The following is a 14,908-nucleotide window of genomic DNA, read 5'->3' as shown; positions in this document are numbered from 1 at the left end:
ATTATGATTTCCACAGAGCCACGGTTTAATCTTCATATTCAATCTTAATTCAAAAAGTTTAAATTCCTAATCACTTTGCAGGACCTGATATACACTGAAATAGTAAGAGAACATTTCATTGTATATCATACAGCCTATCACAAAATATTACTTTGACTGCTGTCAAATTAATGAAGCAGTGCTCAACAGACAGAACCTTGCAAACTCAAAGTTATACAAACACTTTAATTTGGTGTTGCTCATAACTGAATACAAGGTAAATATTTATCAAACTATAAATATTTTATAGTTGAAAGTTGAAAACCAAAGTTGAAAACAAAAATACTGAACCACAGGACAGCTGTAACTACAGTTCCGCAACAAAATTCAGATAATCCCAAAAAATTGTCAAAGTAACTCTTTGTTCTCACTATATTTTTAATAAAACACCTCTACAAGTTTTCCTTATATGCAGACTAAATGACAGAAGATTAATAAAACATATTTGAAAAGAATAAGAAAATCCACACCCTATACTTTATTTCAAAAATTTGTTTTTCTTCTTCAGAGAGAAAATGCTGCAGTTTAGTGTTTTCAGTGGAGAGAAAAAATATCCTGGGAATAAACTCTAACAGTCTTTTCTCAAATGTTTTTACAGATTCAGAACAAAAGGCTCCATTGTCCCCAGTAGCAGCACTTACAAAAAAGATACAGGCTAAATAGAAACTATGTTTTTAATGTTTGCAAGCAAACCCTGAAATGAAATGTATCAAGTTGAATTTTGGAGACAATACAAGATGTTTATAGATGCAAACAGTGACTAGCATCTTACTGTTGGCATTTCAAGAATGATCAGCTTTAATAAAAAAAAAAAATAAAAAAAAAAAAAATCCTCACATAGAAAAGAGGTAGCCCAGTTACTTTTTAAGGTCAGTTTTACCCAGGAGCACTAAAATGACCATTTAAAACTTGATTAGGCAAAAAATAACTATAAACATCAGTAACCAGTTATATTTCTACCCCTTTCAGATATGGAAAACTGAAGGTAACATTAATTGAAAGCACTCCTGGTAATTACAAAAGGTAAGTAAAACTGTTCGATGAGCAGAAACTCAGCCTGATCAGCTTTAGGGAAGAGAACACTCATATTTGTGAGCCTGCTCACAAATAAGAAGAGGCAATCTGTGCAAACACCTTTATGAAGGCAGCTGCAATACACAGACCAAAGGAATCTGAGGTGCTCCCAAAGGACAGGAGCAAAAGGAGGGAGATCCAGCGTGGCTGAGGCAGTGACGCAGTGAATTCTCAGAGCACGGCTTTTGAAGTGCAGGAGACTCCTCTTCTACCATCATTAAATCAAGAACACCTTGCCAAGGTCAGCATTTTCAAGTTTTAGATTAAATATATTCTTTAGAAGTTTTGTTCTGCTTTATTTTAATTACTCCCCTGTTTAATATTAATCAACCCTTGTGGTTTTTTTATAAATGGGCATAAGTTGCAATACTTCATTTTCTCCACTTTGCCACAATCTCAAGTTTTTCTGTTGTGTTTTGTCCCTCACCTTTCAAATTAAGTAGAACAGTTGTAGGTAACAATGATGCTGGCAGCTCCTTATGGCAGGCTTAGATTGCACTAATGCTGAAAACTACTCAAGAATTAGTAACTTTTTTTTTTTTTTTTAATAAAAAAGTCTCATTAGAAGTTACTTTTCAATTGGAGTAGTTTCTGGTTTGGAATATTTGCGCAAGTCTAAGCAGGTTGATGCACATGGACACTTCATAGAGCTGAGCTGTGCACAGATCAGGTGTCTGAGCTCAAAGGTCCTTAATCAACAATCCAAAGCTGTGTCACTAACTGATATCTTAGATATCCCTGGAGCTGCTGGGTACTTTCTGCTGGAGACAACTCACATATCCCATTCATGAGTTTCATAAAAGTTACAATCCTGCTGTTGTTTCATGTTGCATTCACAAACTCTGCTACAGCTTCATTAAATATTGATAAAAACAAAACCTAAAAACTGGTTCTAAACATAACTACAGAAAGTACAAAACAGAGAAAACACTGTAGAGACTACAGAGTTTTCCTGGTTCTTTGTCTAATAAATAACACATCCTATTGTCTCTTGTTTTATTTGACTCCTAACCAAATACCAAATTGACTTTTCCATGGTGGAATTGTCTTTCATAGCTTCAGAAGCCTGGTAAATAAACACCATTGTATTTTGATGTTTGACTTTTTTGGTTTTTTTTTAAAGAATTAATAAAACCTAGGCATTCAAAAAATTGACTAATATAGCTCCTTAATTTATTTTTAGCGTTTGAATGTGGTAACAGTCCCAAATGTTCACAAGTAACAAAAGGGGAATCTCTGTTAAGCATTCAGATGTCCCTGAATTCCGTGTGTATTCCTTAAGGTATTTTTTCATGTTTTTAATTGTCGTGCGTCCAGGTGTTTCATGCAAAAGCCGCAAGGGATCTTGATTTCTGATGGAATCTTTCCAACTAAGTTGGAATAAAAAATTTCTAGGCACTCTTGTTCTTATTTTTCTTGCCTTACTATACCAGCAAAGGTTTACGCATGATTCCCATACTCCAAAAAATTGATATATCATTGCCAATCTTCAGTTACCACTGTGTAATCAAATGAACCAGAATTTCATTCACATTTCAAGATCTTTTATAAACATAGAGTTGGTTTCTAAAAACATTCAGTCTTTGAGACTGCTGAAAAAATCCTTAGGAAGTTTACAGATATTATTTTGTTTAGGTCTAAAATAGTCTAAAAAAGTGTTAGTGAAGTTGTATTCTTGTCTCATTAATACATGTCATCGTATTTATTCCAGTACAGGATGGCTCATTATAGCTGACTTCTGAGTGACCTTCAAGGCATGATATGGTTACTAGAAATACTATTTGCTCCCTCAAGGCTACCACTTTCCGTGTTTCCAACACTATGTCCTGATTCTGATAAATCTGTAACTGCCAGGAAAAAAATGCAGGAAAAGAAAGAATGCAAGATTTAAAATATCCTGGGAAACAGCAGCATTCAGGGCAGCTGCTTCTGCACAGATTGCAGCAGCAGCCATTCCCATCCATCACATCTGTCCTGCAGCATTCCAGCTTCAGAAACAGATTTTACTGGTTACATGTCCAACAAAGCAACTTTCCTATGCTAGCTGTAAATGATTCTCACACTCCCTGGCCCTCTCACTGCAAACATTTTTCCCAGGCAGACATAACCTGCTATAGGAAGAAAAATGACCCAGGAGAACAAGAGATGGAAAGGCCTTGTGTAACTTTTGTGAATTAGCAGGCAGGCACCCAAACTCTGCAGCTACAGAGTCATTAACACACCTAAGGCAAATGCTTGGTGCATTTCCACCAAGGAATATTAAGACATGGTTCATTTTAGCACCAGAACTCACATACTAAAGGACTTTTTAAAATGCTGCATATTTTGACTACCACTGGGCATTACCAGCTTTACAGATTCAGTATCAACATGCAAACTGGCTTTTCCTTTATCTTTTTATCCATTTATAACTGATCATTTCCCAGAGAACTATTACTTACTGAGGCACCAAAAACGCAAGATGCTTATTTTAAATCCCTGATCCCATTTCTAAACGCACTGCAAAAAATAAGCCAGATACAGGCAACTGAATTGCCTCTGAAAATATAACTCTAGTTATCAAAAAAATACCTTCTTAAAAAAACCCAACATTTTAAACAATATATTCCTGTATCACTACTGCATTCTACAAAGAAGGCAGCATAAAAAGTCAGTTAATAGCACAAAGAGAGTTAAATTTTGTGTTTGGTGAAGTCAATGGCAATGTATTTACAATGATTCAGTATAAGCAGGGTTCCCTGAAGCTCCTATAGGGTCATCTAGTGCTTCTCTCCTGGTATCTCAGAATTATCTGTGGTATCCCTAACGAGAAAAAGTCTTGCACAAAAAAATGAAACTTACACACAGAATAGTTTAGATGTGATTTTGTTTATTCACTTACTAAATCTTAAAAATCAAAGAACCTAAAATTTTTACTCCTGTGCTTTTAGAAGTATCATGGTTTAGAAAGGTTATTTCCCAGTTTAGTGCTTCCCCTATTCCCTCTCCCCTTAGAAACACAAAAAGCAAAGATCACAGGTCAAGATAAGAGTGATTTACTGGAAACAGCAAGCAGAAAAGAAAGGGATAGTAACAGCAACAATTCTGATAACAAAATATACAATGATCTACATGTGAAATGTTCACCAAGCCCAGGACAATGACAAACAGGGAGGTCAGACCCTCTGGCCACCATGATCCCCCCCTGTTGGAAAAAAACTCCTTCCTTCTCACATGTGAGAGAGTCCCTTTTCTGCCCCTGGCAAACAGGAGGTGGGTAGGGGAAGAAAATACCTAGGAAGATATTCATTAAGGCAGAAGAAAGGGAAACCATAAATATTTAGTGTTTATTTTGATTTAGCCTTAGCTGATGGTAGTGCTTTAAGTTGTTGATATTTGCAAAGAAAACATTCTAGACATCGCTATTTTTAACGCAGAGATTTTGCTTTATCAGTGCTACCTGAACACTAGCTAGGCTTAGCCATGGATTAATTAAATTTAAAATTCTAGTAAGAAATGATAAAAATTAAAAATTAAAAAAAAAAAGAAAAAAGAAAATGTCATGTTTTTTAAAAAATAACAGACTTCTTGTTCTGAACTTACTTGAACTCTTTTGCATATATTTATATACTATTAAAACCAAAAGCTTAATTAAATATAGGAAAAGTATTTTTTTTGCATTTAGAGAGGCAGTTTAGTATAAACAAGCAAGAGTTCTGGATGTCGATCATTCAAGAAGCTACCCCTTAGCCATTTTTGTGCCAGGGAAAATTTTATTTAATCCAATAACACTCTTGAAGTTTTTATTGCATCATGATATAAAACGAAGTTGTGCTACAGATATGGGACTCGTTGGAGATTTTCTACTATCCTTCAGATTCAAATGAACAAATCAGTATAATTTAGCAACAAATTGAAAATGCAGCCAGTGCATCAAAACAATGTCATTTACAGGTGTTGGCTTCCCAGCCAGACTGGGGGGGAGCTGCAATTGTTATCAGAGGCAGCCCCGTGTCTTCCCTTTGCATTTCATTGTGAGGATTACATAAGAAAGCTCATGTGATATTAACTCAGCCAAGCACATTCCTCTGAAACATCTCTCTGTCAGTACAAACCAGCACATCCTCACAGACTGCTTTTCTCCCATCTCACCAGAGCACAGCATCACCTGCACAAATGCAGGGACAACACAGAACACTTCCAGAACAACTTATTGCAGACAGTCATCTCTCCAAAAACCACACATGCTCTCTTCTCAGCAATTCCTAAATTAACTGTGTGACCTTGTTGTTCATACTTTCTAAATGTTTTTGCAGTTTGAAATCACTATACACAAGTACTAATGCATGTCTTGAATAACATATGGAAGCATTTTCAAGTTACTAGTGTGTAATTAGCAAATATCATGTGTTATTTACTTGATGCAAAAAACTCTGAAATATAAAATAATCCCTTTACTTTCATGACTTAAAAAAAAATCAAATTAATCAAGCATTAGCTCTAAAAAGAATGTACAAAAATATACCCATCTAATGCTTTGTCACAACAAACTCCAAAGCAGAGAAAGAAATAATGCCAGTATCACTTTGAAATGTAATATCTGATCACATCTGTCAGAATTTAAATACTGAACCCTAAACACTACTGAAATTCATCTCTGTATGGGCAATTTGCACATCAGAGCCTGCATTCTCCTTTGCTGCTCAAACTGACACCAGGGAAAGCTGAACAAATGGGAAATGACTCAGGAGAGAGCCCTGTGAGACACAAAGGGTCAGAAGTTAGGTGTTAGTGTTAGGTTAGAAATTAGGGTTTAGTGTTCAAAGTGAAGAATTACTCTGAAACTGAGTTATGACAGTTCTGATGGGCTCTCTAGGTGCAGAGTGCTTTTATCAATCAAATGCATTCAGTTATCCTGACTTATACAGTTATACAGGACTTATTAATTGATCTAAAGAAGCTAATAGAGGAAATCAGAGAAAAATCAGCACATTAGAGATTGTGCCAGAAGTGGATCCAGCACCCACACCAGGGTTTCTCTGTTCTTTGACCCCTGCAGTCCCACCCATCCCAGCATATTGACGTCTCTGGAGACTCCAAAAGCCCTTGAGACTTTTGGATGGCATCACTGCACCAAAAAGGGACACCCTCTCGAGGATGTGCAAATAGCTCTAGGCAATAGAAACTAGAAATATAGTTTCTCCAATAGATGGAGAAACTGAAATACTGTTAAATTTAGAGCATAAAAGCAAAATAGTAAATTCATTTAAAAAAAATGAAATATAGACTTCAAGAGGTGTAAGCAAAACATAAGAGGGACACCCCAAACCAGAAAACTGTGTCAGTTAAAAGATACTAGAAGAAAGTAGATGTAGCACACATCTGTGGTATCTGCAGTCACCAGCACTTGGAAATTAAAAAAAAAAACAAACCACCAAAATCCACCTCACATGAAATCTAGTGAATCAAATCAAGAAGAAGAAAATACAAAGAACTAAATGAACTAAATAATTCAATACTGCTACAACATGAGTATAAAAGTGGTGTTCCAATTATTGTTACATGTACTAAAAGACCCAACTAACAGTCCTCCAAATTTTTTTACTTCTTATATCACAGCTGTCTTCTTTCTCCCTCTGCCTGTGAAACATTGTGTGGGGGTGGGAGTTTAGATGCAAGGACCAGAGGAGAGAAAGGGAATGACAGAAACCTTAGATCTGGAAGGCAAATATTTCTGTTTGGAACATACAGGGACTTCAGCTTGCCCAGCTCTTGTTAAAGAAAGAAATGCTACAATTGATAGAGGAAGTCTCATGGCCAATGGCAGCTGGCAAGTGTCGTTGCTGGGCAGCAACACTTTTCCAATTACAGATCTGGAACAACCTGTAATTGCACATCTTCCCACATTGTGGTATAGGAAAATTCTTCTGGAAACAGAGTATTATGTGATTTTATACATTTTCATGGTAAGCAGTAGCAAAGGGAAAACAGAGGCCAATGGCTCCAGAGGGTAGGGGCACCGGCCTGATCTATGTTCTAAGGTTTATTATTATTCTGGATCATTTACCATTTCCTTAAAGTTGTACAGCAACTACCCAGAACTGTGCTTCCAACATTTAAGAAATAACTTCTTACAGTCACCGCCAAGCTACTGTAGGTTTAGAGGGAGCTATCTAATGGAATAAAATAATTCTTCTGGTTATATGGGGAAATACTTCACATTTTAAAGTAAAAATACTAATTATCAAGAAGATATGAGTAGGTTGTTTGACTGGCAGTGATGCTCTTTCTCCAAGGAATTCAAATAGGTCAAACAATACATTGACTAGAAGCAAGGGAAATAAGAAAAGCTATTTTAACTTTACGCTTCTGCATATTTCCAAGGCATGCAATCTAAAATTTATTCATTACTTCATTTATAATTCTAACATTCTTGTTGTGTGGACATGCAAAGTCAGGCTATGAAGCATTAACATTACTCTCCACATTCCCTTTCACAAAGAAACCCATATATTCTAAATTATGCTTTATTTTTTAAATCTCATTTCCTCACTTTATTTCTTTTAATTCAGTCTTCCAGAACAGAAAGGGGATGGGCATGACACGGTAAAGTGTCTTTGCAACAGTTCCCTCAATCTGCACTGCTCTGTCCTTGTGTATGGATTACCTCAGAGGATTTCTCTTTTTCTCAAGTAAGGAGAACAAATTTCCAGCTGGTTTTGATGTGGCGCCATCAGAAGTTCACACACTGCAAATCCCCTTGCTTTACTACCAGCACACAACAAACTGCTCAGCTTTACTGGCCAGCATTTTCCAGTGCCATTAATTAGGTAAATCACATATAGCTCTTTAATTTACATGCACACTGCTTCAGCACAGCCAAGAGTCAGTCAACTGTGCTAAGGAAGAGCTGAATAATGAGGCTCTTGGTGGGCTACCACAGCTTCAGAAATCAGACTGCAGTCAAGAAGACTCAAGTTGGGGTCAGTTTGACCAGAGATGTCAAAAATATATCTAAAATCTGTACAAATACTCTGCAATATTTCACAGACATGATTTTTTTCTATTTCGTGAATCCTTGGCCTTTGGCTCATATTCCAATCAATTTACTTGTATCCCCTCTGATCTTCAATTTAACACAAAATTATGAGTTCAACATCCATGATGCAAATCTAAGTCATTGCCTATTAAGTGAAACAGATTTTTCTGCTAAATTCCCTGCAACTGAGACTATTATGTTGGTACAAAAGTTTAAAAATTGAAACCTCTTGGCCAGCTGCTTATTATTAAAGAATTTACAGCCGTAGTGCAATAAACTAGTATACACATTCTCATTAATGGTAAAGCAAGGAGCAAAGGGAAGAGAAGACACAGAGTTTGGGACTATAAGGAAAGATGCATTCATGAAGACAGAGTATAAAGCACTCTGAAATTTCTCTTGGGACCAGCACTGCTACAAGCAATATTCTGGTGGGGCTCCTGTTTTTCACCTCAGTCTCCACAAGCCACAACACTGTAAAGTTGCATTTGGAAGCACATAAATGCTCCTACATCCAATGTGCTCTACAGTTCTAATTTTATAGCCTGTCACCATAGTCATCCTGAGCAAAGTATCACAGCATCTCACATGTGATCAACTAAGTGCTTGATTATCGAGTTTCAGGAGATGTAAGTATTAGTTAAAATCTGCATTTCCCATTTCAGTGCATTTAATTCATTAATTTTAGTGTTAAATTGAATGCTAATATGTATTTTCTTCCTATGGTGGAGGTAGTTTAGAGCATGGCTCACTGGCAGGTAAGGGGAAACAGGCACACAGCTCTTTTATATAATGCTACCAAGAACATTATTATCAGAAACTTAATTAACACCAAAAGGAAGTCTAACCTATTTGCCTTCCACATTGAACAATCTCTACAGCAGTTACATCCTTCCACAACCATCAAGAGAGTACATATAATCCAGTCTTTTAACAGTGACAGCAAGCTAGTAAATGAGTAAATTATTGTCCCTCTTGTTTACGTCTTTCAAGTTCTTCCAACTCCTTCTGAGACGTGAGCACCAGAAGCACACAAAGCACTCAAGCCTTAGCAACTGCATTTATTCAATGACTTTTATTAAAAAAAAAACACCAAAAAACAAACAAAAAAAACCCACCCCACCATCTACTCCTTTTCTAATAATTCCCTCCCTGTTGCATACACAGAGCCTATAGCATTGCATACACACATCAAGGCCAAGCAGCACTGACTGCTGCTGAGTTCTGGTTACCATCAGCCACAGAACTTCTCTTTCACTGCCAGGCACCTGTGGGATCACAGTGGCACCTGAGGTGCATCTCACCAGTAATTCCAGCTGCCAGAGCTTTTTGGGGTATGGGTATTTCTGGTCATCGCAGCGTTCATCATTAATCCTCTTTGAGTGACTGAAGCATTACAGCAGGCAAGCAGAGTGCTGTGCAGTAAACACACTTGGCTTTTTTTCAGTAGAATCCGCTTGTTTTGGTGTGAGTTGTGGTTTTTTGGTTTTACATAACTGAATCAGCCTGTATCGCGCATCCTTCAACAAAATAGTTGCGAAGGCTATGATTAAAAACATTCCAGTAATTACTTAACATCACTGAAAACCATGAAGAAAAAATAGATCCCTGAGAACTAAGACTAACCAGAATTTAAAAGTTCTCAAAAACACTCAGGTTAATTTTCTATTCATTAATGACTAAACAGACATTGTAGGTCTTATGCTTTGCCTTCCCATCTTTAAAATTTTTAAGGAAAATTACCATGTATTCTTTTAAATTAGAGCTTACAAAAAAAAAAAAAAACACCAAAAAAAAGCAGCCAAAGCAATGCAGAAAAAATTTTTATGTACCTGAGAAAGCAATGTAATTGCAGGACAAATAAATTCAATGGTCAGTTTTCCCCTCCAATGCTCCACAAACTCACAAAACACGAGGTCTGCAGGGTGGGCTTCTAGCAGTGTAAATGCAATGCTACACACATCTCAATCTTCCTTCACACTTCAAGTTACAACAGAAACAGCACAACAGAACAAAGCCACCACTACTTGAAAGTCAAAAAGGATAAAGGTGATGTTAAAATAGCATCAATAAATTTGCACTGTAGCAACATTTTATGATATTTGCAATTTTCCCCTATTTCAAATTAGGAAAAGAGAAGAATGAAACATCTGTAGCAGCTTTTCCTCTTGCTCTGAGAAACTTTAAGATGCATTCTCACCCTTCAGTCCTCTCCACTCCACAATTAATTGATTTAGATAATACAGACTAAGCACATTTGTAGCATTCACTTTGCAACAAAACTAGCCTTGAAATAGAAAACAGAAGTATTCCTTTGCTTTTCTACACTCCTGAATCAAATCAAATCTATGTTAACCCAGATTATCTACCAGGGTTAGCTAGCAAAGAACATGAAATTTCACATACTGAAGTTGCATTTCCCAGATTAAGCCAATACATAATTGAAACTGAAACATCTCCTACCTTTACCCATGAGAAATTTGGGCAATATCACAAGCACTTTGTTCTCACTGTACCAGTTTGATGGTCGCAAAGCAGTCAGCTTTGCACCGCTAAACAAAACAGCTTGAGGTTCAACAAATCAGCAGTGTTGGCATCTGATATAGCTCAAGTCAGGGGGAGGAGAGTCATTGTGAGATGTCACTGACAACTTCATTTCCACTTCTGTGCAAATTAAATGTAGGCTGGGGCACAGAAATGGAACATAATTAGACATAAAAAGTAGGACTGCAGGTTCTGGTTGACTGAAGATACTAGTACAGGAAAGAAAAAGCCAATTAAACCAGTAGTTTAACTCACAAACTGCAGCATTAATAGAACTACAAAACAACAACCACAAAAGTCCAGTTCTGGAAATGCAACACTGAGCATCTCCAATAGCAGCTTAATTCCATTGTAAAATCTCTCCACTGGAAAATGCATCATATACACTGCTCTAGTGCCACCACATTGGAGAAAAACATATATACAAGCAACAGATGTTATCACTGAAATCTGAGAATACAATATGAGCAATTAACAATTGGGTGAGAAAAGATAACAGGGAAACTACATTATCCTCTTTTGATGGCTTCTAATTTTTAAAGCTGCAATATACAACAACTGAATAACTGTTCTAACTTAGACCACTTATACATCTTTCAACCTGCTAACCAGAATAACAAGCACAGTATTGCACAATCATTATTATGGTGTTAGGCCATTTTTAATGACATTTTATAACTAGTAAGAGATTTATTGTCTAATCAGAAGCTGCCCACTAGGCAGCAAACTTATCACTACTGCAGCTGCCTCCAAATTTGTCATGTTACAAAGCTGACTCAGACAGTGATTTTGTGCCAGAAGATCTTTGGCAGCAGCAGCAAAAATCCTAGTAATATCCTCTGGAAAGCACAACTGCTACTCTTGGAAGGGTGGAAAAGACCAAGAAAAAAATCAGCAGATAAATCAGATAAGCTAGTTTCAAAATGCTTCAGTAACCACTGTCAGAAGTTCACAGGAGATGAACCCTATCACCAATCAACACTTCTAACAGCACCCCATTTCAGGCTTGTGGAAAGAAGTCCAGGCAGGAATACTCTACAGTATTTTGCTCCCTCCTCTTCCAATGAATGGTTAACTTCTGACTTTGTTTCTCCAGTCATGTTGCCTTTTAAATTATTCTCATGTAATGCTGCCGAGGACACACCAACAGCTACATATCTACTTAAATATGTGGGGCGTTAAACAATGGGTAAAGTGGATTCAAACGTGGTTTTTGACACAAACAGTTCACCCAGGTTCAAATTCAGTGCTTAACTGGGAGAGCTAAGACACAACTCTCTGCTCACATTGAGATATATTTGCTTCTTAGACATTCCTAAGAAAACACAAAGATAATTTCCTTTACAATCTACCCTACTGCTCTCCGAAGTAAATCTTCCCAGGGCAAACATTGCTTTATTGGTGCAAGTTCTGACCAAGGATACCACAAAAGTAAGTAGAATAAGAGCCTGAATAAAAAAAATAAATAATAAAGGAAGAATAAATCAATCAATCATGTGCTCAATCATAATTTATCCAAATATAAATGACATAGGCTAGCAGGTTGTAAAAGGGTCAAAAGATAAGAGGCAGGAGACGGAAAATGAAAAAGACAACTAACAAAAAAAAAAAAGCTGGAAATTCAGGATATCAAGAAAGCACAACAAAAACCTGCTCATACAAACAGCTAACAGGTCCCTTCAGGAAAAACACTGAGAATTACAAAAAATCACCTGATATCCTATGTAAGACTACCTTTTACATAGCTGGGATGTAACTTGGATGAACTCAAGGCTGAAGAAGTATCAGTCATTAAACAATGGGATACTTTAGGTTCATAAATAGCAGGTATGTAGTTAATAATCCAGTATTTATTTACATATTTTATCCATTCATTTCACAATTCAGTTGAAACTTTCACTTAATCTGCTTTAAACTGAAGTATAAGCATACCACTGCTTCTTCTCCAATTAGACCAATATTAAACCAAGGTTAATGACATCACTTCCTAAAAAGGGGAAAGTCCCCAACATCTAACCTAACATCTAAGCCTGGTTTGGAAGTACTCATTCAGATTGAAATTACAAGGAAATTCATTTTGAATCTGGGATTTTTTTTTTCCTTTAAAAGAGTTATTTTTACATTGCTTCAGCTTTCAATTTGTTTTTGCCAACAGCAAATTTAGACTGACTGCTCTAAAAAGCAGTGAAAAATGTGTGATGGTTTGGACCTAATTAAAATCTGAGCAAAAGCATGGAAAACTTGGGGGCAGGGGAAAGCACACCATCAGAAGTTCTCTACCATGCAGAGAAAGTGGAAATCTTTGGCTTCATGGTTAGGCTGAATTAGCCATCTTTTGCATAGGGAAAATCTTTATAAATGAAAAGGTTATTTAAACAGATCCCATGCCAGCCCCTTTGAATAGGCACCGGCACATATAAGAAAGACATACACCCACATCCAAGAGAAGAAGAGAGTCAGAATTTCTTTCCTCAAAGCTGATCTCATTTTTGCTGCAACAGTCTCTGTGGGGCACTGGAGGTTGGAGTGAGCTAGAACAAACTAGAACAATTTTCAGACTATCTAGTTTGCATAAGCAATAAGGTTAGCATCTGGTGGCTCTAAAAATAAATATAACTCAAAAAAAAAAAAAAAAATCAGTCCTGAGATGGTAGAATTAATGTTTCACATCCCTTTTGGCAGCTTGCATCTCTCCATTTGCCAGCTACTCTATTTTCTTGCTGTTTTCTCCAGTTGAGTATGCTTCATGGTTATTCAGAAGATTTATGTATTTTCTTATGCTACTGCCTTAGTAATGTCAAACATGCAAGATGATACTTTCTGCTAGCTAATTCTCTTCCCACTAGATGACAAGGACTTCGAAGACAGAACAAACATCTTGAGTCTATTACCCAACTCCCTACTTGCACACACGCTGCAGAGTTTGTTTGAGGTGGCAACTTGATAGCAAAGCAAGACACAGAGCTCATCAGTTCTGCTCATGTTGTCGGTGCAGATGAGCTGCTGGAGTTCAGCATCAAACAAAGGCACAGCACACCCTGCCACACACTTAATCGTAAGGCTTGCAGGCTTATCTCTGAGCACACATGAGATATGGACATTGCTGAAAATCTCGGCATGTTTTCATGGTGTATCAAAGTTTGAATCAGGAGGAAGTAGCTTTTGAGTACTGAGATCTGTACCACACCTGAACTGACTATTAGAAATGAAAAACTTACAGAATCATCAAAAAGCCAGTGTGGAAGCAAATCAGGACTTTCAGACATCCACTATGGCTGGATAAATTCTCAGCTGCTATCAGCCAGACCCACAGATCTGTTCCACACACCATGGCTGCTTTGATCAATATCTGAATAGTGCTAACATTTGGGATGTCCCAAGAAACAAATACATGTCCCCAAATCCATGTATTGTATCCATAATTACCATAACACGACCAATTATTGCTGCTAATGATTGTTTCAGAAAATAAATAGATCACTGATGCTGCATTCTTCCATGCCAGCACAACTGCAGATGCATTATGAGGCTGTGGGTCTGAGAGACCTCACCTGACACATTCAGAGACTGCAGTGCCCTTCCACATGCAGCAGTGCAGTGTAACCACTTCTGGTGATTTTCCCAGGCTCTCATTTCATCACAGAAGTATCAAACAGATGCAAGACTTCTGAGGAGAGTGAATAGCCAGGCAAACAGCTGAGAGCTTTTACATTTATAAAACTTTGGTTGAAATTCAGCCTTCCAACAGCTGCAGCCATGTTCATGACATTTTGGAAAAAAACTGAACTTCACTCCTATGAAGATTTTGCTTTTGTGTGCAAGTTTTTGCTGCCCTATTTTAGGATTCAGGAAGGATTCAACACTTCACATCTATCTCTCTCTCAGGGCAAAGCTTAATTTTTAATGAATTGTAATTAAGAACTGAAGACCCACCCTCTGTCCACCCCCACAGAGCTTATAATTCCAGCGACCATCTCTTCTATTCCCTTCCCTCCCTCTTCAGCACTGGAGGCAGAATGTACAGAGAGTGGGACCCTCCCATCTCTTCACAGAATTAGACAGATGAACACACTGGGAGCACATCAGGAAGCAATTCAGATTATGGCATTATTTCAAAAGCTGTGCATTTTGAATATTCCTTGAAATGCCAGAAGAAATCTGAGGATCTGTAATTTTTTCAATTTTCATATCTGGGACACATTTTACATAGGGAGAACTTTCAAGGGCTGAAGG

General features: G+C 37.2%; 1 protein-coding gene across 2 annotated transcripts in view; it reads right to left on the bottom strand.

The window, feature by feature from the left end:
• NRG3 (neuregulin 3) overlaps positions 1 to 14,908 on the bottom strand; it is a 344,543-nt gene that overhangs the window by 204,970 nt on the left and 124,665 nt on the right. The window lies entirely within an intron of this gene.

Source organism: Vidua chalybeata, chromosome 8 (assembly GCF_026979565.1).
Source record: "Vidua chalybeata isolate OUT-0048 chromosome 8, bVidCha1 merged haplotype, whole genome shotgun sequence".
Taxonomy (NCBI): domain Eukaryota; kingdom Metazoa; phylum Chordata; class Aves; order Passeriformes; family Viduidae; genus Vidua; species Vidua chalybeata.
This window is presented reverse-complemented; position numbering and strand designations above follow the sequence as displayed.